Genomic DNA, 24,084 nt, shown 5'->3' with positions numbered 1-24,084 from the left:
ATAGGATGCGGAGGCAATCCAGGTGGTGGTCTAGCAGTGAGGGAACGATGTGTGCAATCCACAATCAGCACAGCTGACAGATTTTCTGCCCTGAAGATCGTCTTCAGCAGAGACTCCAAGAACGTTTAGAGGCAGCCCGAGTTCAGAGATTCAGACAGTCCCGTGATGCACAGGTTATTGCGTCTCGATCGAGCCTCGAGGTCTTTGTTCTTAGCCTATATCACCTCAAGCACCCTCTCCATTGACGCCGTCTTAGTGGTCACCTGTTGTAGGCCATCCTCAGCATCCGAGATACGTGTCTCCGCCTCACCCAGTCGTAGAGCATGTTTGTCTAATTTAGTTGACATGTGGTCCATTCTCAAGTTAAGATGGTCTATCTTGCTATCAATGATCCGGAGACCACTTTGAAACACAGCAATTGTTTTTCAATGGCAGCCAAGCTGTCCGTTGGGTCGTAAGTTCAAAATACGAAGTAGTGTGCTGTTGCTTTGTGCTGGATTTTCTAGGCTCAAGTATGAGGCTGGGCTGCCCACGGTCTGTTTTGCCCATCGTGCTGCCTGGGCACGTATGTTCTGTTTGGTCCCCGTGTATATGGAGACAGGGGGTGTGGTGCGCAACAAGGGTCTCTGCAACTCAGTGGGGTAGGTGCAGCTCGCCTGAATAGCGTGTTTTTCGTCCCCAGAGATTGAGTAGGTGTCGCTGCTAAGTACTGCAGACACGGTCTTCAGAGAATCCTGTCTCATTCATTCCTGGTTTATCTCACTGTCTGTATCCAACAATGCTGCAAGTATGAAGAGGAGTCGGCACTCCGCACTAATGGTCAATCGTCGTGATGGATATATAGCCCATCGCCGCAGCAGCTCCACCACCAGACACTGCACTTTGTATAATTGGGCCAGTTAGCAAGACAGTTGGGGCTATAGTTCAGCTCATCGTTTGTGTCTAGGCACGCAGTAGGGTCAGCCACACCAGCTAATGTTCTCTTCCACCTGATAGGGGTCTCATAGTGGCTCTGATGCAAAATGGCTCAGCATTTAATTACACCCTGTTGCGTTGGCAGCCCGTTGCTCAGGTTGGGCCCAAGTTTCTCCGCTGTGACGGCATGCAAGCTCCCAGAAAGGACGCCACGCCTCTCACTCACGGAGAAGGGCACGCAAGGCTCTGTAATCTGCAGCGTCAGGCTCCCCGTTGTGCTCCCAACCACAGCTATCTCCACCAGGAAGTTCCCTGGGTGCTGGCGGAATCACAGCGGCAGTCTCGCCTTGCTCGGTTTACAAGGCCCAGGTGCAGAGGAATCACCGGAGCAGGCCACACACCCACGACCTCCAGGAGCCTGGAACTAGTGGAAGCCGCACTCCGTAGACGGTCTGGCCGCGCAGTCCGCACCCGGCACAGCGGCACACACTCACCAGCAATCTGCAGTCTCCAGGGTCAGGCAGGCGGTCAGTCTTCTACAGCTGCCTCAGCGCCACAGCAGTCCCGCAGGTATCGGCGCATTGATTAGGCCGCCATTTTGTGAATCCAGGCATCAAGGGGAAGATGTCAGGTTTACCCTTCACACTCCCTGTAATTTCGTTTTTTGCGCATCTAGAGGACGGTGGGAGTGTACTGCTGTCGGGAAACTGCCAGCTGTGTGTAATTTTCAGACAGGAACTGCAGGATATTAACAGGATAGTCACTCCGTTCGGCAGAGCTGCACTAAAGCACAGCCATCTAGCCTGGTGCTCTCTAGCGCCCCCCAATGTTGACATATGGTTATTAGAATGTGTACTTTATAATGTGTAAAGTGAAGTGATAGAGACATTTTGTGCAACGTGGAGAAAGTAACATTGTAATTGCATTCTACATGATTAGGTTTAATGTTCAATTTTACATATGACTAATGATAAATTAATTTGCTAACATGTAACGCACTGATTTAAAAATGCACAATAATAAGGTTCATGTATTAATGAATGAATAAATGACGTTCTATTTATATAGCGCATGGCTACCCTGAGGCCTCCCAGCGCTGATTAATAGAAAAGCAGAAAATAACAGAGGCCGCAGTGCTACGGAAGTGTCCCGAAAAATGGGTTTTCAAGAGCTTCCGGAAGGCCAGAAGATCATTGTTCTCTCGAAGAGCGAAGGGGAGAGTGTTCCAGATCTTAGCGGCATTGAACGAAAAAGAGCGTCCACCCCATCTCAATCTTCGTATTTTCTTGGGGGTGGCCAAGCATAAAGAACTGGAGCACAGGGTTCTGTGAGGAAGATAGGGGGTGACCAGAGAATGCATAATAGCCGGATCAGTCTCAAGAAGGCTTTATGAGCCAGGCACATCCGATTAATAAAGTTTCATATTGATTCCTATGTTAACAGATTTTGTAGGCTTCATGTGTATTTTCCCTGGCTCTCTGAAAATCATGGTTTGTAATATTCATGTTTATGCAGAATCTTTTCTTTCTGATGTTTCTGTTGCAGGTTGAGAAATTCATCTTCGTTAGTTAGAATAACGCTTTTGTTTTAGGAGTTATTCTTAGGGAGGAGGGAACACACTTGAAAAAGCAGTGCTGATAATGTGGGACGGTGTTCTTCTTCACTGGAGAAGGCCTGGGAATCAAGGTCATCTAGTCAGAGGTGGGAGCATCGAAATCTCATGTAAAGTTAGCTATGAGTGGGTGCCTACCTGAATGGGACGATCGCGTGATGTTATGATGGGAGTGTCCTAGGATTTTGATGTTGGGGCTAGGGACAGTGCCTCAGGGAATTGTATTAAGAAAGGAAATCTGATTGGAAGGAAAGAAGGAGCATCTTAGAAAGAGCTCCATAGCTTTATGCTACTTGACCTATTCAACGTGAGTGCACTTCTAAGGAAGTCTTCACGACGGACACCTTTTCTTGAACTTTCCTGGGAAATGCTAAGTAGGGATTTCATGTTGTTGGTAGTGTAGGGGCAGACTTATGCTTTTTACTTACGAACCTCCAATGAAGAAGACTCTTGATATTGGTGTAGTTATCTTCTGCGTCTTGATTCTAGAGTTGATTATTCTTTGCATGCTTCACAGTTCCAATGTATTTTTACACCCTCATCTTGAGGTGCATGTATGTCCAATTGTCCTTGGCTTTGCAATAAACTAAACTTAGAACCTAGAGTCAGTGATTCATCGGAGTCATGGTTTATTGGAAGTGCAAAATATGATTGGAGATATTTCTCCCCTCTACACTTTTAAGCAGGAACCAACGATCCATCGACAAGGGGTTCTAGAGTAAACATAGAACATGGAACACGGCCCCATCAGTTGGTAGTAATGCCGGATGGTTTCCTCTTGAAGTGAGGGGAAAATCTAGAAATTTTAGCAAGATTTAGACTCATAGACCCCCAAATAATGAGAGCCCAAAAGATCAAGAGAGGAGAATGGCGGACTTTGTCAGAGACTGACGGAGATTGGTGGCGATGACAGCGGTGAACGGTGGAGTGAGTGTGAATAGAGATGTTGTGCGTTAGATTGTGCTGATGAATTGATTATGTGATGTCTTGCCGAGTTTGGATGAGAGTCAAGTGAATGTGGTTTCAGTACAACGCACATGGTGGAATGCACGTGGTCCATGAGTTTTGGTTTTGGTTTTGATGTCAGGCTCCAGAGTAGCCTAAGATTCCAGGCTAGATTTGTGGTGTGGAAGACACAGATTTGTTGTAATTGTCTGACCATTGGTTTGCTGGGAAGTCCTGAAGCACTATTGACGACTGCCTGAGAAAGGGAACTTTGTGTGAGTGGATTTGTTAGAATTGTGTGGGAATCTCTGTGTACAGGGGTGGAACACAGCGATTCGAATGGCCAGCGCAGGTCGAGGGCCACTGTGTATGAATGTTCTGGAGTGACAGAATTATATCGATCTTGAAGAAAGGCATACAATTACTTGTTTATGTGGCAGTCCGGTCATTTGGTATGCAGACAGTTACTAATTTCTATTACTGCAAGGAGGGTGAAATGCTGTGAGGGGAAGAGTTCCATCAGTGTGCGCCGTGCTTCAATAGGTTGGTTAGTGTAACGCCACACTGGGATTAGTTGGTTGTCAGTCAAACAAAACTTTATTTGGTTTGTTACAACCATAAAATTATACAATTTACATCTTATCAGACTGTTAAAAAGCATAACCGGGGGGTGTGGCTAAGGCAGCCAACATGGCGGACGTAGCTTAACAGAGCTCTGTCACGCCGATTTATCATCCGCTAATTTATCCTGCCTCCCCAGCACCTGAGAGTGTCCCGATGTTGTGCGGTGTAGCGGAGGGTGACCGGCATGCATAGAGCGACTCTGGGCTGCTCCGGAGGCGCGGAAGGTACCGAAACACGCCCAGAGACGGAGCGGCCTGCTTCAGGAAGTGGTGCTGGGGACCTCGCGTTTGGTGACGCCCAGAAAGGAGGAGGGCCGACGGCAGACTCACTGGCGCTGATCCGGGAGCTGCACACCTGGGGAAGGAGTGAGGAGCTGACGCGTGGGACCTAGCGGCGCAGACAGATAGATCCGGAACTGCGGTGGTGGAAACAGATGGGTGCCGCGTAGCCGAGACTAGAGCATTGAACGTCGGCTGGCCGGAGGTGGAGGTGATGGCCCGGAGGCACGACTGGGACCCGGAGGCACTCCTCACATGGTGAGCGGACCCAGAGGTGCACAGAGACGGCCAAGAGAGGTGGCGAAAGCAGAGGGGCGGGTACTGAGACCCCGGCAGTCGTGTCGGACCGCGGAGGACAGGATTCCACGCAAGCCAGTAGGCCTCTCGTGGGGGAAAGGTGCAGCGGCCGGCGCCCCGGGTCGGGCCCTTGGAACGGCCATCTTGGGTTGGATGCGATGTAATGGCCGTGTAGACACTGGGAGCGCCACGATAGACAGTACATATACGCGAGCTCCATTTGACCACCCCATCAGCCACAGATGAACTAGTCCGGGCCTTGGCTTAAAGAGGTAGGAGCCCCTTGGTGGACAGATGCAAGAAAAGGAGCCGTGGTGGGTCCACAGGGAAGACACCGGGGGCGGACATTGGGAGTTGTACATTGCTGGATGAGGCCCGGGTCGCCGGCTGCTTGACTGTCTGAGCCCGGTGCTCCGCAGGGGGAGTGGCTGGTGGGCCCCGAAGGACGATATCTTGAAGAAGGGAGCCCCCCCCGGTGGCGAGGTGCCGGAACCACGAGAAACACAGGAAGGGACCCGTAGACCGACCCTATCAGTCATAGATCATGACCAGAGGCGGGAGTGGCGGCGGAGCCTCGAAACAGGGGACTATTGATAAATTCACCGGCCCGAGTGGGAACACCGGAGCTTCAGGAAGTCACCAGGTCCAAGGGCCGGACAATGCAGCGCTCCTGGCGGCAATCACTCAATCTAGGGACATGTTGGATGCCAAAATAGGGGGCGTTGGGGCTGATGTCACTCTGCTGCGCCAAGACTTGCGAAATGCAGTAGCCCGTATTACAGAAGCAGAAGCCAGGATCACTGGAGTGGAAGATGATGTGGCGATATTAAAGAAAAAAGTAGCCAGCATGGAAGGGATACAGAAGGGCCTGGCGCTCCGGGCACAGGATGCCGAAGGGCGGGCTCAGCGCAACAACTTAGGATTCGTGGGCTTTCCAGAAGACTGCGAAAAGGGCAACATGGAGGCCTTTCTCACTAGCTGGTTGGAGGGTTGGCTCCCACCGGAGTCCCTCTCTCATTGCTTTGTCATTGAACGGCACATAGAGCGCTTACCCAGAAGTCGCCGGTTGGCGAGCGCCCACGGCCGGTGATAGCCACGCTACTCAATTACCATGATCGAGACACTATTCTGAGACAAGCCCGATTGAAGGAGCCCCTCATGTGCGACAATCAGCGGATTCTGATATTCCCGGACTATACCAGGTTGGTGCGGCAACAGCGGCAATCCTTCACAGCGGCCAAAGCTCGCCTGAGAAACCTCAAAATCCAGTATGCCTTACTTTATCCGGCTCGCCTATGAGTGGTCTACCAATCACGTACTCTGTTCTTTAACTCTCCTGAAGAAGTGTTCACCTGGACTGATGAGACAGTACGAGTTAGACCGCATACCCTGCCGGCCCGTGACTCTGATTCATCCTCCTCAGCGCTGCCGCCGCGGACCCCCAGACGCTCACGAAGTAGGAGTAACTGGAGATCCCGTTTGTCGAAACGATCTCCCGCTAAGGGGGGAAGTACGGAGGAGACCGAGCCTCCAGACACGCAAAAGGTGATTCCGTGAGGGGCGAAGGAACACAGATACCTCTTTGGACTATATATCACAGCGCAGGTAATGTGAGCGGACATAGAAGGCCGAGCTGGAGATGATGAATGCTTTTCAGAAACACCGAAATATTGTGTAGCAGATAAGCATGGGCGGAAAATCCGTTCCGCTCGCAGATTTTGCGGATTTTCGGTAAATTCCCAATCCGCGAACGCTCGCGAATTTACCAAAAATCCGCAAATTCGCACGCAGTGGATTCTTTTTTTCTTGGTGATACAATTTTGCGGCGTGCGGCGTTCACTTACCGTCATTCAGCGTTTGCCGAGTTGTTTTTCTCGATATTTTGCGAGTGCTGCGCCATTTTGGATCTTGCTGTGGGATCCCGCGGGAGTATGGCGACGTATCAAGAGAGTTCGCAATTGCAAACATGTAGGCAGCAACAATCTCGCACTCGCGAAATTACAAAATTTGCAATTCTGCACAGGAAATCCACTAGCAAGCAGCATAGACCTTCTGAAAAAGATGATTTTTTATCAGAATAACTCCTCAGGCTGACATTTGCCTGCACTTTTTTGGATTTGAGGCCTTTTGACTTTCTTTGGATTAGAAATCAACTTTCACAAGTAAGTTTGTTTGGGGCATTACAGTTGCTGTTCTGCAGAAAAACTAGTTTTGCAAAACCCAAAGCACTCAGCAGGTGCAAAAGTTCACTCATCATTAGTAACCATTCCCTGTAGTACTTCCTGAGGGCCCCTCCAGAGTTCAGTTGCCTATGTTTGTTTGGGGCATTACAGTTGCTGTTCTGCAGAAAAACGAGTTTTGCAAAACTGGAAGCACTCAGCAGGTGCAAAAGTTCAAACTCATCATTAGTAACAATTCCCTGTAGTGCTTCCTGACTGGGGCCCCTCCAGAGTTCAGTTGCTAGTTGCAACAATTGTATGACCCTGCTCTGACCCTCACAGCAGGCTCATAGAATAGCTGCAAGTAGGCCACAAAGGTCGTGAAAAAAAAAATTGCACTGCAACAGAGAGCAAATTACAGATAAGGAAGCAGGTGCCAGACTGGAATTTTAAAACAGTGACACATTAATAAATCAACCCCAAATTAATTCATGTCAGTTGAAGCAGGGCAGGTGTGCTTGCTTTTCCCCCCCATAATCTACAGTGATGATGAACCAGAGGGTGGCATTGATGTACCAGAGGATGGCATGGGTGAAACAGAGGGTGGCAGTGGTGAAACAGAGGGTGCTGGGAACCTGTGATGATGAACCAGACGTAGAAACAACATAGTCGCGACCGTTGCGAGCCGACAAGTAAGTTCGCAATTGCGAACTGGTACAAAACCCTCGCGAACTGGCAGAAACCCTTGCGAACACACACAAAAAAAAATCCGCAAATTCTCGAGAATTCGCGGATTTTGCAGATTGCGAGTTTGCAAATACGCAAATTTGTGAACGCCAGATTCGCAAAATTTGCCCATGCTTAGTAGCAGATTATAGACTTACAGGCACGGGATGCGGGTTGGGTGGGGAGGGACGGACTAAAAGGCGGACACGTGCCTCAAGTTAGAGGAAGTTTCATCTTCTAGGGGATAAGTTGGGGAGTTGGGGGGCTGTTGGTGGGGCTCCGTTGGTATAGATGGTCTCAGGACTCCCGTTGGGGGCTAGAGATGTCCTATGCCGTGACAGGTACTTCAACGTTGCTGAGGTATGGGGGGGAGGTTGGGGAGTTGAGGAAGAGTTGAGGGAATGTGTGCTACGTTGGGTGTTTTGGGGGGGAAGGGGGACGGGGGGGAACTGAAGGCTAAGGGATGGAGGAGGGGGAGTTGTATTGCCCATGGCTGTCTCGAATGATGCTGTTGGTGTGTCCATGCCCACTATACCCATTGCTATACCTGCTGCTGCGCTTACGCCTAGATGGGGGCTGAAGACTCCGAGCAGAGACCCACTAGGGCCTCAATGAAAGTGATGAGTTGGAATGTGCGGGCATGCTCGATAAGATTAAGAGAGGCACAGTACTAAGGCTGGGGAAAAATGAGAAGGTGGACATTCTACTGCTGCAAGAGATACACTTACTGGGCAATAAAGCACTTGGCCTGCAGGGATACGGTTATGACCAGGTCTATCACGCAGGGTTTGTGAGGGGGTCTCGGGGGGTGGCGATTTTGATGCACCACAGATTGTCCTATACCCACACGAAGCAATGGACTGACCCGCAGGGTAGGCATGTTTTCATACAAGGGATGATAGGCACGGAGTCACTAGTAATTGGGAGTGTGTACGCCCGCCCCCTCTGCAGTGGGCATTGATTGAGAAACTGTTTACAGTATGGGCTGAGATCCCGGAGGGACTGGCAGTGATCAGAGGGGATTGGAATGATGTTATGCAATGCCGACTTGATCGTTTCAGGCCCGGGGGTGACCCCATTGCAGATACTCCCACCAAACTGAGTGACATGGTGCAGGGCATGGGCTGGGTGGACGCATGGCTCTACCTTCACACACATGAACGAGAGTATTCCTATGTCTCAGCAGTTCCCAACTCGTTTTCGAGACTTGATTATATTTTTGTCCCTACTGCCGTTGTGAAGAGGGTTACCTCGGAATCCATCCTACCACGTGGACTGTCGGATCACTCTCCAGTTTGATAGATGTCACCCTAGACAAGGGGGGGCAGCCATTTCGATGGCGCCTCTCCGCTTGGAACTTACAACAAGAAGCCTACCAACATCATATGGAGGTGGCTATTGCTCGCTACTGGGAAGAGAATTTAGGCACCGTGTCCTACGTAAGGACAGTTTGGAAGGCCCTGAAGCCCACGCTTCGTGGGGTAGATATAGCCTGGTGTGCAGCAGTGCGAAAGAGGAGCTAGTGAAGGCCGCAGCGACAGTGGAGCTGCTGGTGATTCAATGCGGAGCTGCGAATCACCAGGAGGGAGTAGGGCAGCTACTTCTGGCGCAGCAATCATATGCGTCCATACTTTTGGACGAGGCTCGGCAAGTCTGGCTGGCAACAAGGAGCAGAATCTATCAGTGGGGCAACAAGTCCAGTACAATGCTTCATAGGCTCTGCCAGAACAGAACACGTTTCAGGCGCAAGTATTGCCGGGTCTTCGGGATGGCACTGGGGTCTCAATTTCAGCCCCGAAGGAACTGGCAGATATCTTTGCTCGCTACCTCGCGGCCCAATACGCTCCGCAGGATTACCTTCCCGCACTGGACGTTGACAAATTCATAACTGACCTTCCACCCCGCTCGCTCCCGGACTATGTACGAGAGCGTCTCGAGGCCCCGCTATCGGCTAAGGAACTGGGTACAGCCCTGGGGGAGCTAAATATCGGTAAGGCCCCAGGGCCTAATGGGTTTCCAAGTGAGTTCTTCAAAAGATATCACCTCCAGTTAGGGCTACACTACAAGGCTGCCCTAGAGGCGGCGAGAGAGGATGGCCTTCTGCCAGCAGACTGGAGACATGCAGAAATTGTGGTGTTCTGCAAACCTGGACGGCCCCCAGACCGACACGAGTCCTATCGACCGATCTCCTTTTTAAATATTGAGGCCAAAATACTGGCCAAGGCGCTTGCAAATCGACTACTCCCATATTTCACGGAATTGATCCACCTAGATCAGGCCGGATTTATGCCCCAAAGAGCGACGAGGCACAACATCAGACGCGCACACTTGGCAGTGGAGGCGATGGGTAAGACCGTGGATCAGATGGCGCTGCTACTGGCGGATATTGACAAGGCCTTCTGATTCTTAATCCATTATTTTTAAAAAATCGGGCACAAAATCTCCTTTCGTATATCTAAAATCATCATGCAATCTAATAAAGTGTGTAAGATATCACAGGGGGTACCTAACGTGCAAGTGTATTTATCATTTCTATCTATCATAAAGTTTTTAACCCCATTATTCACATAACAGGGGTTTTTCCAAATTCTCATTTTTAATACTTCACGCCTTAAACGATAGCTGGATAGCTGGTCTACATAAGGAAAATGTTGATCATTTTTCAAGCCAAGGTCATATGAGCCACTGAAATTTTTTGTGAGAGATACTCCCGGTCATGTAAACAAGATATATCAGATCCCCGTGACCTAAGTTCTTTCTTGTCTATTAACACATGGGCTAGTTGCGGGCATAGCCTTAAACCAAGCACTTCATAGGCTTCACTTATTGAGCCTCTTGTCTCTTTTACCCAGGACAGTTCACTAGTGGCAATTTCACCTTTACACCATTGAGAAATTTTCAGAGACTCCCCTGACCCTAGACGCTACCAAAAGCGTATTAGGGCCATACAGGCTGTTATAGACCAGGAGGTACTGTCTGTACCATTGGTGATCTGGGCAGCATGAACAAGCTTTTTAGGATATTTTCCTCCTCTTTATCCCAGCAGTTCTTGCCACTTAAGTAAAGTACCTCTGCCTCATACAGAAATTGTGGAGGGACCATTGCTAGATAGGCCTTTATAACCAGCCTATCCGACATTTCTCCGTAAACACAGTTAAATCTTTTAATGCAATCACAGAAGCAGATGCACTCTTTTTTAAAACTTCCAGATGGGTATACCATTTCAGGGTACTCGAAAACTACATTTCCAGATATCTATATTCTGTTACCCTCCTCAGCAATTCTGTTCCAAGATACCAGGAGAACTTTGTTTTGCTCCTCCCGAAACATACAATTTTACTTTTCTCCATGTTCACTACTAATTTTTTATTTAGGCAGTATTCTTTAAACCTATTTAATTTTCTCTGGAGGCCTATCTCCGTCTGGTCCATAATCACCAGGTCATCTGCATATAATAAGCAGGATATATGATTTCCTCCCAATTTCGGGGTAGCCCCTCTAACCTCTCTTAATTTTAAAGGCAGGTCAGCTAAGAACAGAGAAAAGAGCCAAGGGGCAAGTGACACCCTTGCCTCAGGCCATTACCAATCTGGATCCTCTCAGACAATCCTCCCTCCTCATCCAAGATTATCTTGGCCCAGTTTTCAGTATGTAAGGCTTGAATCAGGGCCAATAGATCACCATGTATTTTGTATCCTACCAAGGTTGACCACAGCTGCTCCCTGCCCACAAGGTTGAATGCCGCACGGAAGTCAACAAAACAGCTAAATAAATTACCCCTCAGTTCTATTGACTTCCGCGCAATGGACCAGAGAGAAAAGCAGAAGTCCACCGTTGAGTGTCCTTCTTTAAACCCAACCTGTTCTGGGGGTACTATCTGTTTGTCATCTGCCCAATCCTTTAGCAAACCTAACATTACTTTTGAAAATACCTTTTCACCTATGTCCAGGAGATTTATCAAACGATAGTTTTTAGGGGAATTTACGTCACCTTTTTTGTGTATTGGTCTCACAATAGCCCTTTTCCAACTATCTGGCATAATTCTGTTATTTAATATCCCCTGAAACATATTCGAGAGGAACTCGGCCCACCATTCTGGATTTGTTTTTATAATAACTGCTGGTAGATTATCTGGGCCGGCAGCTCATGTTAAATTTAGCCTAGCTATTATACTCCTAATATGACCTGGGGAGAAATGCTCTTCTACTTCTTCCCTAACTTCAGGCCAGCTTTTGGGTATTATTTCCACCATCCTTGGCCATTTACCATAAATTTCCTCAAGATAGACCACCCATTTATCCTCTGGCACGGAGCACTGCAGGGTCCCTACAACTTTCCCCGTACATTCTTGTATTAATTTCCATAAGCCTTTTACATTTTCTTCTTCAATTACTTCGAGTAAATTCACCCAACATTTATCCTTATATGATCTTTTTTTATCTCTAATAATTGCCTTGCATTTTATCTTTAATTTCCTAAGTTCACATGATGCTACTTCATTGTATCTGCTTCTAAGGCATCTCTCATGTTCCTAATGCCGGCCTTTACTTTCTGGCAAATATCATCAAACCAGGGTTTGTTATTAGGATGTAATTTAGCTTTACTTACTTCATGTTTACCACGTTTGATTTTTATCCTGAGGCATTCTACCAGTTGCCTTATTATACCCTCATATCAGGATATATCCTCTCCTGGTAGTGGGTTATCTAACTCGACTGTTAGCTGGATTGCACTCAGTTTTCTTATATATTCTTCACTAATCCAGGTTGTAAGTCGCTTTGGGTATTCAACCTCTACTTGTAAAGCTTTTTGTCTTTGCGGGCGCTGTTTACCTGTAATTCTTAGATTAGTAGAAAAGTAGAGTATGTTGATGAGTGTTTATTACTATACATGAAAAATACCTAGGTGGGATACCTAGAGACTGTAGGGGTATTATGTGAGATGATTCTCTTTCTGGTACCCATTGACTTGATAGTCTTCAATGACAGTCCAGCCAGATTAGCTGCCCCTAGACCCCCTGTGTTCTTTTGTGTTGATAGTATAGCGTAGCTGGGGATTTGAACCAGGAAAGGGTCTTAAAACTTTGCATCCCTCTGACCCTCTCTCCACTGTTTGTTTTTGATACCTGTAATTCTACCAGCAGTGGGTAGTGGTCACTGCCCTCCACCCTAAGTATTTTAAAATTTTTAATTAAATGAAAGCTCCATGCCTGGATAAATGCGTAATCTAGAGGGCACTTTTGCTGCCCTATTTTAAAAGTACGTTTAGCTGGCCGATCCGCTTGCTTTCTTCCATTTGTACAGATCAAACCCATAGCCCCCAGCAGCTGACTGAGCTCAACATCTTGGGTTGAGATATCACAACTAGGGAACTTAGCAAACTCTATGTTATATACTCTCAACAGATCACTCTGCCAAGAGTCATTTTTTGGGGGAATTAATCTATGGTTAAAGTCACCCATTGTCAGGAGCACATCTCTCTGGTAAGTGTCACATAAACCCTTCAAGTCCTTTTTTAAGCACTCCACACCCGCTTTATACTCAATTATTTTTCCTTTCTGTATGTACACATTTATAATACATAGGCTTTCACCACCTAAGTTATTATTTAATATCTGCACTCTACTACCTAATGCCCAGTTACACTTAAGTTCAAGGTGTTCTATGTCTCTAGCTATCCTTGTTGAAACCAACGTCATCTGCCCACCTGATGGCCTACCTACTATGTTCTTTCTTGCAGGTTTTACATGGTGAGTAAAGCCTTCGGTACCAGGGGTTTCGTCGCACAGCCAAGTTTCCTGTAAACAGACAATATTAGTCTTCTTAAGGATTTTTTTAAAACTTTCCTGTCCCAATATTCTTTCATATACATTAACGTTCCAAGACAAAATGGATAGGCTGTGCGACGACCCCAGCTTCTAATCAATATTACTCAAGTACCCATCCCCTTCATAATCCATATATGCCAATTCTCTATATCTATTCCCGACCAGGACATCTTCCACATCCCACCCTGGATTTTTAGGAATTATAGTGATTTCAAGAGCTTCATTTTTACCCCGTCCCGAGCTAATTATTTTTATTTGCCGTGCTCCCAACCCCGCATGGTTCCTGAGGAATGGTTCCCCTTGTTTGCCCATCAGCACATCCTCCCTTTTTAATATTCTAATTTCTTCCCTTAGCATCTCAGCTTCCGCCTTTTCCATTGCAACTTTTATTAGTGCTGAGTGGAGTAAAACCTTTGTTATCTCTTCCCCATTGCTATTGACTATGAACCCCACTTCTTTTAGGTCTTCAGAACTAACATATCTTAAACTAGGACATTTTGCAAATGAAGAGAGGAGCTGGGAACGTATCAGAGGATTTAATTTCTTAATTCTCCCCCCCACCTTTTCCTGTCCTACTGGTTAAACAAATAGCCCGGTATCTACAGGCCTCTCTTACTGCAAATCTTGTGGGTTTTCATCTGGCGTTTATTCTCTTCTTTGCCTGATTGCTTCTTCTCTACCTCTGTACCTGAGGCCCTTCCTGGGAATTAGGTTACTTGGCCCTGCACCTAAGGACGTCTCCATCCTCCATTCTGGTGCTACGTTTTCCTTTTCCCCGGGGTATTTCATCAAGGTATCCTTATCTCTTTTTCCCTTATATTTCCCTGATCTCCACCTCGGTTGTCCCTCAGGTTTACAGATAATTGCTCCTGTATCTGCGAAGGTTAACTGTTTTTTTCTGGCATCACTAACTTCTCAACTGGCCTTTGTTCTGAGGTTACCCCCTTCCCGTTCTCCTGTTGCTTCGCGGGTTGGCATTTAGATGGGGCCTCTATCCTTTTCCTTCGCCCCCTTTGTATTTTGCTTTATACACCTCCGTTCCCCATACCTCTTTATATTCATGGGGCAACTGGATATATATACTGTTGGTTTGTCCTCCTTGGGGCTACTCACCCTTATCACTGCTTCCCCCTGTTTACCTTATTTCCTCCTGGACTTCTACTGAACTTACTAGTGAGGGCATTAGGCTTTTAATCTGTGTCACCTCCCCAATTATATTCTTAAACTGGTTGCCTCAAGCATAGATAGACTGTAGGAACCTGTCACCTCCAGGCTATGTAAAGGAAGGCCTGATAGGTCAGTTTGAGCGGCATAAGAGTTTTCCAGTCTTTCTTTCTCATTTGGGCTAGATTCCCTCCAAGCGGGTCTTCCTCACACAAGGATTCACTTTGGGTTATTCTTTCTTCCTCCCCCACCTCTACTTCTATGTCCTGAATAAGTAACAACTGAAACAGCCGTGGCGAGGAAGACAAGCGTGGTTCCATCGGTATCTCAGCAAAATTTAAATTATTCTGGTTCAGAGATTCCACGCTCATAGCTGCGGAATCCTCTATGATCTGCAGGGACTCTAGCATACTTAACTCCTTGTCGGACATCTCCTTCACTTTAAAATGTTTACCTAAAAAATCCTTAATAGATTTTTGAACTGCCGATCCCCCTTTTGCACCTGCTGACTTAGAACTTGTCGACGCTCTCTGTGGGATTGAACCCAGTGAGGGGGTAGACCCCATTGCTACAGTTCTACTTCCGGTGGGTGTCGCCATATCCACATTTACGTCCGTCAAGCATTTTGGTATTTCGGTCAGGTCCTCCGTCTCGGGGCTTTAATTTCCCGATTTCTTGAGATTTTTCGGTACTTTACGGGATTTAGTTTTCCCTAGGGCCATTGCGATAGTGAATGCAGCTCAGTAGGGAAGAATCAGGGGTGTTGGTTGGTTCCTACAGTACAGAACAAAGCACTAATTTCTCCTAATGGCGCTTTTTCCAGAAGGGGTGCAAAGAAAACAAAGAAAGAAGCAACCTCGTGCTTGCGTTGGAGGCAGTGCTGCTGGCACCTGCTGTGCGTCTCTAAGATAGAAGAGAGATCAGGCGACCGCCCTTGCAGTCATGGTTGGTTATATCTCCCTTTCAGCTCCTGCCCCCGTAGAAAAAGCTTCAAGGCCCTAGCCGTACCAGAAGTCAACTTGCAGCTCCTGCTGCAGTAAAAGATTATTCTGCAGCTTCTGCCTCCGAAAAACAAAATTTGCAGCCTCTGCCCCTTGAAAGGAAATTGATTGGGCGGTACCTGCCGCTTTTGTTTTACACTTGTGGCTTCTGCAGCATGAAGAAAGTGTTTTCACGGCTCCTGCTGCTTTTGTTTTGCACTTGCGGCTTCTGCCGCGTGAATAAAATGTTTTTTGCAGCTCCTGCCACGTTAGTTTTGCACTTAGCGGCTTCGGCTGCTGCAAAGATATACTCGGGGCTGAAGCGGCAGTAGTTCAGTGGCTCAGAAGGGCGGACAGATTTAGTACTGCCTCTGGGAGGGGGTCAGAGAGGGTCAGAGCCGACCGGGTAGAATTAGTTGGTTGTCATCAGGAATTGAAAAAAAGGAATACTGTCAGTAAAAATAATTTGGTTTAATCATGTGATGCGTTAAAGAATTATGAGACCTTTGTAGGGGAGATAGAGGAGTAGTAACTCGAGTCGGTGAGGAAGCACCGCCTGAGGATACGCCAGAACACAACATGGCAACAAATGTAGGACTTCATACTATAGTTTGGCATAAGATTACTGTAAAGGAGGGGGATTTGGCTTTAACACGCTATGGTTCATTTGGTTTGGAGGTGCTATATCAGTTGAAGGGAGTGATGTCTTCATTACGACCTCCACCTAGTTCAACGCAGATTGAAGCATTAGATGCTTGGGTGGGATCAGCACAGGGGAGGGGAAGGGAAAGAAGTCAAGGGAGGATGAAAAAAGCAATTAAGGCAGACCAGGATGAGCGATTGATGCACAGTTGAAGGGGTGGAGAATAGACACCATTGAGGGAGAGAGGTTACACCCACTATTGGTCAAAGAGGGAGCCACTCAGAACAGGAAGTTAGATGAAGACAGTGACACTGATGACAGCTACCTAGATGGATTACTAGCAGAGCATCCTCCACCATACAATCCAAATTCAGAAGAGGGAATTCGTGAATTGGGGAATGGAGTGAGTATGGGGAGAACGGGAGTACTGCAGACAGACCCTAGTGTGAGGTAATGTTGTATAGTTCCTATAAACCTATATAGCATCTGCGCGTTTAGATAACATAGACTGTGGGATTGGTGCCCAGACTGATTTCAGACACCCTCACCGAGTATGTTCACCTGTACACCAGCTAGCTCACAGTGCCAATGTAAACCCATTTTATCCAAGGAGAGAATAGTTCTTGGCAACTATCGAACATGACAACTCTGCCCTATCTGGGATTGTGGAAACAGTGCGATACATTTCGCTCAGTCACTCGTGCTCACTTTGTCTCAGAGAGATACACAGAATAAACGGTGGGGACATTTTCAATAAAGATATATTGAACCAGCGTCATTCTAATGTAAAATAGGTGTGCTGACACAACCATAAAACAGAAACAGATTTAAATGATTATTAGCACCAACAGAGTAAAAGGATGGTAGATATCTACCATAGTGGTAAAACAATTAATACAGGCAGGCATAAAAATGCATGACAATAAAAAATGGATACTCCTACAATGTGACCGTAACTAGATGTACCCAAGTATACCTAGCATGTATGTAGGTGTAGAGCCAACAATTCCTCTAGGACAAAGCCCACCCCATTACCTGAAGTTAGAGACTGTGGGACCACGTCTTGGTTTCAAGATGGACACCCCACGAGGGATGTCATACCACTGCTAACTGCAGTGTCTACGTGCAGGGACCTCAGCATCTCGCCGTCAGTGTGTCAGCATGGAATTCCATTTACTCCTCTCCCTGCCTCAGCAAATATATGGTGTTTATGTACCCGAAGTGGTACCATCAGGGGATGTACCTTGCTGTGTCATGTCGGACTTAGGATGACAGAAGGAATGACCATTATACATTGTTATTATGCAGGAGATGGTCCTGCTGAGTTTCCAAGACTCCTCATGCATAACGGATGAGGGTAGTTTTCAGGGAAAACCCCATGTCCTGTAAGCAGTACCGTAACTAGGTAAAAGGTCAGTCCCACGAACGGTTATGTAGTGTAATGGTAGGGGAGAATATAGGTGAAAGGTTAGGTTGTTACCTGAGCCTATGTTGGGGTACCTATATGAAACATAACAGTAGTGGGAAATATTTTGACGGAAATGGAAGGAAAGGGGATGCCAACATCAGGAGGTAGAGAGATGAGCAGAGTTAACGCTGCTATGCAGTTACCGGAAGCCCTTACGGTGCCGGTCACTATTGGATCTATGGAGTCAGTGTCTACGGATCTATGGAGTCAAGTCAAGGGGAAAGCAGTAATCAGCTACAGTCAGGATTGGGGGAAAGGGTCAACTTAACTGGAAATGCTACCACAAACGTCTATATGGTCTATATTTGGTTCCAGTAGAAACTAGTAATCTATTACCAGCAACGGCAGATCCTTCTAGGGTGCACATTGGGTCTAGCGCAGTACGATCAGTGTCATCTGCGGAGTCACGTTCAGACTTGAGGATGTGGGAAGCTCCAGTTAGAGGACCTGTTGGAAGAATGTCAGATATAGGTATCGATCAGGGAGTTTCTGGAGGTCAGCACGCCTCACAGAATAAGCAGCAGGAAATCGGCACAGGAATCAAGGCAATGAAAGGGAAGAACAGAGTAACATGCGAAGTCAGGGAACCATCAAGCCTGCAGTAAAGGACAAATTGCTGGACGCAGTTAGGTTAAAGGCAGAAGTGGAAGAGATATTTAGTTGAATCAGTGGAAGTCTGTCTTTGGAGAGGAGAGAACTTTATGATCAAGAGGAGCTGTTATTTGTGGCAAAGGATGTTACTCGTAAGGCAAGGCGGGCACACAAGAAATTGACAAAATGGGCTCAAAAGTATGACGTGGATTTTTCCAATATAAAAATGTTACAGGGAAGTCACAGGCTTATTTCATGACCAAGGGTGAAGGGCCATGTGTTATGGGATCTCCGTCTAGTTCGGCGGGTGGTCATATTGAATTTTTTTTCTATTTAAGGAGTTTTATATAGTGCTAGCAAGACCCAGGGTATCGGAGTGCTTTACAGCAGTTATAATACAGGAATCTCAAATGATCAGAGGTATACATATTGGTTCGGAAGTCCCAGCGTGTAGTGCAACATAGAGGCAGGGCATTCCTGAGAGCCTTCCAGAGTGCACAATTGTCTTCTGTAGAACCATTTACAGGGAGGAGGGAGCGTGGAGGGACGAAAGGGTGCTAGGAGTAGGTAGATTATGGTGACAAAGAGTCATGGTGCCGCAGAATGCAGGTAAGATCCCTTCAGCGCTGGTTACCTATCTGGGATGGCATTGTTGAGGGAGAGGACCTTTAGGAGTTTTTTGAATTTTACAAAGGAAGGGAGAGTTCTAATGTCTGCTGGGATGGAGTTCCAGATTTTGGGTGTGTTTCCGGTGAAGGATCATGCAGCGGTTTTCTGTTTGCGTGTTTTCATAGGAATGAGCAGAGGGAGTTGGAACTCCTGAGGTTCCTAGTCTGGCCGGCCTTGAGTTTGGGGGCCAGGTATTCAGGTTTCCCTGTGTGGAGCACTTTGTGCACGAGGCAGGAAATTCTGAAGCTGTCACCCATCTCTATAGGGAGCCATTTTAGATCTTTGAGTGAGGGTGAAATGTGCTCAAATTTCCTGACCATTCTGGCTGCTGCATTTAGAGTTGTTTTGAGGGGGGCTAGGTGTGATTTCGCTGTAACTGGTGAGGATAGCAATTCTGTAGTGGAGTCTGGATAACACCAGGGATTAGGCGGCTTGTTTGAGGTCATTGGGCGGGATGAAAGGTTTTACTTTGTTGAGAAGCTTCAGATTGAGAAAGGCACTCTTCGCAGAGTTTTTGATGTGACTGACCATGTCAAGTTTGGGATCTAGGGTAAATCCTAATTATTTAGTAGAGTTTGCCAGAGTGAGATTACAATTGAGAGCAGCGATTTCTTTAAGCCATTCCATGATTTGTTTTTTTTTTTCATTGTTGGAAATGAGGAGAATTTCAGTTTTGTCTTGGTTGAGTTCATGGATAGCCAACGCTGGACTTCTTTAGGAATTTTGTTTAGTCTCTGAATATCTTCAAAGGAAGATGTTTCCAGATAGATCTGTGTGTCATCTGCATAGAGGTGAAAGGTGATGTATGGAGGTATGGGGTTCCATATAAATGTTGAATAGTTGAGGGGAGAGCACTGATCCTTGGGGGACACCTCTGTTGACAGGGTGTGTGTCGGACATGAAGGTTTTGATTTTTGACCTTTGGGAGCGGTTGTGTAAGAATGAAGAGATTCATTGTATGACCATCTCGTCTGCTCCTACCCTGTCTTGGAGAACCTCGATGAGAAGATTGTGATCCACCATGTCAAAGACTGCCGATAGGTCCAGGAGGATGAGTAGGCAGCATTTGTCGGTATCTAGAGATTTGTGAATGTCATACACGATGTTAAGGATGTTAAGGATCGCGGTCTCAGTGCTACAGCCTTTTCTAAAACCTGATTGGTAGGGATCTAGAAGGTTGAGGCTGTCCATGTGCTGAGTCAATTTTGAAAGAATGCACTTTTCAAGGATTTTGGCAAGGAGGGGGAGATTGGAAACAGGTCTGAAGTTGTTCTGATTGTCGGATTCACGGCCAGGTTTTTTCTGGAGTGGAATAACTTGGCCTGCTTTGAGGCAGTCAGGAATGACGCCGGTTCTCAGGGAGCTGTTTTTGATCTGACACCAGTATGAAGCTATGGAGAGTTTCAGTTTTTTAGTCAATTGAGTGGGTAGAGGATCTAATGCGTTAGCTGCGGGTTTGGAAGTGGTGATCGGTTTGAGAATCTTGGTTTCCGATATGGGGTTGAAGGATTTCCAGACTTTCATGGGGTGTTTACGTGCATTGGCTTTGGTTTTTGAGGGTGAGATTGTGCAAGAGGTATTGGGGTTGACGTCTGGAGAGAGAACTCAATCTTGGTGATTTTGTCTATGAAGAAGTTGGCCAAGTTGTCGCACAGGTCTTTGGTGGCTTGGCCTGGGGCAGAACAGGGTTTGGATGTTTGTTGTCTTTTGATGTTGAATAGTTCTTTGGGTCTGTTTTACGCCTTGTCTAGGGCGGTGCAAAAGAAGGTGGTTTTTTCGTTGTTAATGTGTTTTTTGTTTTTCCTTCGGGTTGCTTTGAGTTGCTCGTGGAGGCTTGTAGAAGGGTCGTTCCTCCATTGTCCGTCTGCAGCTCTTAGTTGTCTTCTTTCAGCATTTATGTCTGAGTTGAACCAGGATCTAGACGGAGTGTTCATGTTTTTTTTGTTTCAGGGGGGCTAATTGATCTAGGATGGAAGTCATAGTAAAGTTATAGTGAGTGGTGAGTTCCGTTGTAGAGAGATCATCCATGGAGGTAAGCAGGAGTGAGCCTACCCTTTCTTCAAATTCGGCCATGGAGATCTGTCTAAGATTTTTCATCCATTTGGGGGGTCATGGGTGGGGTGTTGATAAGTGATTGATGGAGTTATGTGGAATAGGATAAGGTGATGGTCAGACCAGTCCACAGGTAGGATCTGGGCAATCATGAGGGTGTCCTGTTGGGAGATGATGGCATCCATGTTCGCTACTTTGTTGTGGGTACCTTCTGAACAATGCTGCGCGAGGTTGTTGCTGTGCAGCAGCTCATTCAGGTTGCTGTTTTCATTCCAGTGTAGGTTCATGTCTCCAGAATTAGGGTGTTGGCGTCTCGGAGTGAGCAATGAACAATGAGGTCAGACAGGTGATCGGTGAATGCTGTGGTGTTTCCTGGGGGATGATATAGGAGATGGCACTGGAATGTCTTGTTGTCACTTGTGTTGATGTTCGCGGAGAGGCACTCACAGGTGTTATAATTAAAGGTGTCAATTTCTGTCACAGATATATTGTTTTTATGAATAATTGCTATACCTCTGCTTTTTTGGTCTTTTCTATCTTTGTTGATGATTGCTAAACCTGGTCACACGAGAGTGTCCAAGATTGGTGTCGAGCATTTGTTTAGCCATGTCTCGGTAATAAAGGTCTATGTCATGGGTGAGGATAGATTCTGCTAGCTCAGTTGCATGTTTCGAGGCTGATCTGCAGTTTATGAGCATGCAGCTGTTTGTGGTGAGTGCCTCCTTAGTGGGGTTCTTCTTAAGAGGGGCCCTAAGGATGTTGGAAAGGGAGGCGGGGGTCTGGGTGTTTAGGAGGGGAGAGGTCCCTTCTAAATCTGGTGATCACCTGGATATTGGATAGAGGGGTAGCAGTAGCTGGACTGTCTTATGGGGAGGCAAGATCTGGTGCTTCACTCAGGGAGATAGCTGTTCTAGTTCTGCTGGTACGTTCTGGGTTCTGAATATGATTTGAGGGTGGGTTTGGTATCCCTCTGTGGCGGGGAGATGTGGGGAGCCCTTGGTGGGTGGGGTTGTTGATGGTGGGGGTGTTATAAAGATTTTGGTCAGGTTTACAGAGCGAGGCGAGGTTGGTTAGGATTTCGTTGAAGCACTGGATTACGATGTTTAGCTGGCTTTCGAGCAAGGTGAGACGCAGACCAGTGTCTTCTAGGTTTGGGGTAGGGTGGTTCTGAATGTGGGCCCATCAGGAGCGGGGTTTCCTAACGCTGCTGTCTTGTCGTCTAATAGATAGAGTGTTTTCCTTGTGGTCATTGGGCGGGGCTGAGGGCTCAGCGAATGAGGGCCCTGTTGTGTCAGCCGCATTCTTAAGAGTGTGTAGTCCTTTTGGTTGTTGCACTGGGCTGACGGCGCAGCGAGAGGAGGGTCATGTTGTGGCTGCCCCGTTCTTGTGAGTGTGGGTATAGGGAAGTAGATGGGGTTGGAGGACTGTGTGTTGTGGTCAGTTGTAGTAGTATGAGGAGGGGAATAAGCGGGGTGGTTGAGGAGATGGTCTCATATGTGAGTGGTGGCCTTGTTCATGGTGGCAGCTGTAAGGGTGGTGTAACGTGCCGGAAGGCTAGTGTTGTTAATGGGGGCACATTAGAGGTTTGGGGGCTCTGCTGGAAGGTTTGATATTCTGGGGAGAAGTGGTGGGTAGGGCGGGGAAGGAGGTGTAAGAGGAGTAGGATCGCAGAGAGAGGAAGAATGCGTCAAAAGCCTCAAGGTTGTCGTTGTTAGCTTGAATTAAGACTGTGCCGTTATGATAGATGGTCATAGAGGTATTCCCCCTTCGCTTCAAGCGGTTGGAGATATAGAGTGTTTGCAGCTGAGAGGTATATTCTTGGTTTTGGAAATGTGTAGTTGAGATTTGATGATCAAGTTCCACTCTTTAGGTCTTTCAGTGTGAAGATAAAATCAATTTTAATCAGGCCCTTGGAGGAGCAGTGATATATGTCCATGAATAGTAGTTCTGGGTGCTGTCTAATTAGTTTGTGTTTACGTTTTTTTTGCGCTTTGGATAAGAGGTTGGGGGGGGCTGATTGATTAGGAGTTGGGGCCTTGCAGCTTTAGGTAGTTCGAAGTGATCGAGATGTGGTGGTTTGGCGTGACAGAAGGCATATTGAATATATTGGACAGGGGGTTGGTTCCCAATTAGAGAGCGGTGGGTCTAGGCGGCCGGTGAAGTAGATTGGCGTTAGCCCTGGGTGGCCATTGGCGGATACACTTCATAGCTTGTCAGTGGTAATCAGGTTTGATTGTTTCTGGTTCTTGTGTTGTCTGTTAGATTCAAGCAGCATCTTGGGATATGCTTTGGATTGGGCTTCCGGATCCTGTTGGGTTCAGGCTAGGGTCCTGGGTCCTATCTGTTAGATTCAGGTGGAGTATTGGACTTTGCTTTATATTGGTCTTCCGGATCCTGTTAGGTTCAGGCTTGGGTCCTGGATCTCGTACTGGAAGGACTCTCGTGGGTCCTGGACGGAACCTAGGTGTATTTATCTTCTGGTTAGCACTTGGAGGCCATCATGGGGTCAGGCCCAGGTGTTATATGACTTGGGTGAGCTGTGAGTGGTGGTGCTCATGGGAATCTGTACTCTCCGAGAGAGTTGGTTATTTATTTCAGTTGAGAATCTATGATAGTAGGGTCTCTAATGCACCCAGAGGGGCTCCCTGGTGCTGTATATCGAGGGTTAGTTTTTGGTGGACATTTTGAGGTCAGGCACTATGGACACAAAGCTAGGGGAGGCAGTGATCACTCTGTTACCAGGGCCTCCTCATTTCTTAGCTGTGGCCAGCGGTTTGGGATGCTAGTGTTGCGGCAGCGTAGGCAGATCTTGACAGTGCTGATGTGACACCTTGAGCAATTGGATCACTTAGTTTGTTGCGGCCATCTTGGGGACAGGCCCTGTTGGCACAGGGTATGTGGAGGCGGTAGCTGAAGTGAAACTGCACCCTTATCATTTCATTAGCTGAGATTAGATAATACATCATAAATTAATAGGTTTGAAAACACATTCGAGAATTTGTTATAGGGATACACGCATGGGGCATGCTTGATAAGTAGGAGGAAAGAAGGTCAAAGAAACGGATTGTCAAGAAAGGTATAGGAGATATGTCACCTCCGCGAGGGATGACAGCAGGAGTAGAGGCTTACCAATT

The sequence above is a fragment of the Lissotriton vulgaris genome, chromosome 3_1, assembly GCF_964263255.1.
Source record: "Lissotriton vulgaris chromosome 3_1, aLisVul1.2, whole genome shotgun sequence".
In the NCBI taxonomy this organism is placed as follows: Eukaryota; Metazoa; Chordata; class Amphibia; order Caudata; family Salamandridae; genus Lissotriton; species Lissotriton vulgaris.
Note: the sequence above shows the minus strand (reverse complement) of the source record.